Raw genomic sequence first — 3,268 nt, 5'->3', positions numbered from 1 at the left:
GGTGGATCACGTTAAAAGTCACACTGTCACATTCGAAGCCGAAGCTCCGAAGTGTAATCGTAGATTCCGCTAGGACCCGCAGGGTTCGACGTGGAATCGGGGTTACACGAGGTGTGGAAGCCAAGAATGTGACAGTGTGTTCCAGCCCGTTGTGCTGGTGTCACCCACCCCTCACTGTCACTACTCTTGATTGCGCTATCATTTTGGTCGCTCAGAAAAGGCCAAAGAAAGCAAGATGTGCTAGGTGCAATCAAGGCGTGCATTTGCATTTTTATCTTTAAACCGTTGGAAATTTATGGAAAACTAGAGCGATTTAAGACCAAACACACTGTCACATTCTTCGCCTTCACTCCTTGTGTAACCCCGATTCCACGTCGGACCCTGCGGGTCCTAGCGGAATCTGCGATTGTACAATGTGGTGCAGCACTTCCCCCATACTGGCCAATACCGTGCTGACATGGATGCAGTTGTGTTAGACAAGATGTCAGCCCGTTAAGAAAGATGTCACAAAGTGTTAGTTGAACTGTTACCAGATAACAACAGGGCACACTAATTGTATGAATGCCATAGCATAGGCTGGTAGCATACACACAGAGGCAAAATACTCCCGCTCCCGACAGATACTAACGTCTTTAGAATTAAACTTTTAAAGTAATCCATACAACTGGCCTCAAGCACAGTAGCAAGCCATAATAATATCGACGGGGCACTATCACTTCTGCCGAACAGAGCACCATCGATGCATCATCAGGCCATCGTGAATGGTGCTGCAGCGCATGGATGTGAGAAACAATAATTATTATTATTCAAGAATCTGAAAATTGTGGTCTTTTCCGTGACAGATCAGATCTCCAGTCCAGAGATGTTCGATTACACACGTACATGCGGTAGCACAAGTCATGTACCACTACCAGTATTGTGCTCAGGTGTTGAAACGGGATGGCTACAGACTACAGTGGGTAGCTAGTCGCTGACATTCCGGATTTCTCGTGTCAGGTATGACTGATAAGTACTGTAGTAGTATTGATCAGATTGATTGTTTCAATCGTACCTAGACAGGAGGAGGATGGCGCACGATGACAAAAAGCGTTGTCAGTACCACCTACATGTACGTTGGACATGTACACACAATTATTTCTATCTTCAGCCCGATCTGATCACCGAGTTTGTACACGAGCCAGATGCGAGATCTCGAGAGTGATAAGACACCGCACAATAACCCGGCCGGCAGTGCACTGAATGTGCCGATACTGTACCCGGGCACCCTAGACTTGTTCAAGTCATGCAGTTGTTGTAGTTACAAGTACATGACTAGTGTTGCACATGATTTTTATCAATCAGGATCAGTACTTGTACTTCTGAATCTGATAAAAGAGGGCAAGGAGGCGTACGTGTAAAGAGTTCTGAACAAGCAAACAGAAACTGCTGCTACATGTACATGTACCTGTGTACAGCATCATGACTGGTCGGTTATTTTTAGATTGTATCGAGTCATGGCGGTGGCATTGTTCTGAAACAAGGCCATCCCCTTGGCTTCATGCTTTGAGGAACAGAGTCCTGATACTACTACATGTACATGTACATGTATACTCTGCATTGTTATTCCACCGACGTAGTAGGTACAATCACAAGACAGCTAGGTTTTCCAGAGCGAACCTTTTTTGTTTTTGTGTAGGTCGCATGTACATGTATTCTCGGGACAGGGCTTGACTAGTATGGGCTACCTTTTACATGTACTTCCTTAAAATCTTGTGACAAGGAGGCGATGGGGAAGGTTGTGCTCTGCAAAACACTGCAGTCTCTGACAGTTCCCATTCAACCCTGAACTGGGCCCCAGATAAATACATGTACATGCACATGTACATGTATATGTATAATTATGTACATACATGTATAATTATATACATGTACATATACTCAATCATCCATGTATATGTATATGTATATGTACATCAATGGCAATGGACTACTAGTATACTAGTTCACTGGTTTGAGGGGAAGAAACAAACGGGAAAGGTCTGAAGAAAATATTGAGTGCCACCACCAGGATTCGAACCAAGGGCAAGGACCTTTGCTTGAGGCCAGTGATGCTCTAACCACTGAGCTTAGAAGATGTTGCCGTCATCCCAGCAGAGACCGTTCAACACTTTCTTCAGACTTCGTAACTCACACTTCCTGTGAATCCACAGCACAGTACGGGCGGGTGGCACGCAGCCCTCACTGTACCCCACACACTTCACGGACAAACTAGCAATACTAGTACAATCTACAGTGTACATGTACATGTACTAGTATTGCTGGTTTGTCCTACCTCAACTGGGCACGATGCAAATATACATTTATTGAGAGATTTTGAAATGTGTTCTCTTGCTACCAACCATGTCGGGTAGGGCATTGCTCAATGCAAACACACGAGAAGTCCATCAAATCTTCGACTCAGCAAATATCAAACTTTAAAATAAAGAGAAGATGATGTGTGAAGATATCCTCGGTGGTGGGTTTCCTAGCTGGGTAACTCAGAGAGCCTTCTCCACCATCCTCCGCCCGTCCTGGTAGTGTTCCTGAAACCGCTCCCGCGCCGGCCCCTCGGTTTCCCCTACATACAGATCAGATCTTGACAAAGCGTGCACAGTGTACTGTAGACAACATCTTCACCACATACACATACACATACACATACACATACACATAGGCACGTTCAGATATCAAAATAATGCTCTGCATACCATCGGTGCACCACGACCACGCTTCACCTTCGCTTTCTGCACCTCACGGAGACAATAATGAACGGGAAGGCATGATGACCTTTTAAAAGCAAGTTTTTTCTTCATTGACGGACACAAGACGGACATCAGGACTGAACTAGCGAACACGTTGAGAAGCTGAGTGGATTGTGCATCGCTGATAAAAAGGCAGGCAGCTCAGTCCAGGTTGACTTGATTCGGTTTCTTCTACCTAGTTCCATCCACTGTCCGCCGTGACCGCCTGAGTGTCCGGGCGTTGCATTGGTGGAGTGACCATCACATCATTATTGATGCCGCAGTGGACTTCAGTATTAGACTCGCGTGCAGCCGAGGATTAATTTATAAGAAGAAAAGAGGACGAAAGAGCTACAAGTTAAAATGTCATCGCATGAGCTGATTGTAAAGTAACTGGTGGTGTTAGTGGATAATATGGCGTAACTTGTAGCTCTTTGGATTTCATTATGCTTGTGATTGTTTGTCTCCACAAGTGCGGAAATCTTCTTACCCACACAGGCCCCAGCTTT

Source organism: Sycon ciliatum, chromosome 9 (genome assembly GCF_964019385.1).
Source record: "Sycon ciliatum chromosome 9, ocSycCili1.1, whole genome shotgun sequence".
NCBI lineage: Eukaryota > Metazoa > Porifera > Calcarea > Leucosolenida > Sycettidae > Sycon > Sycon ciliatum.
This window is presented reverse-complemented; position numbering follows the sequence as displayed.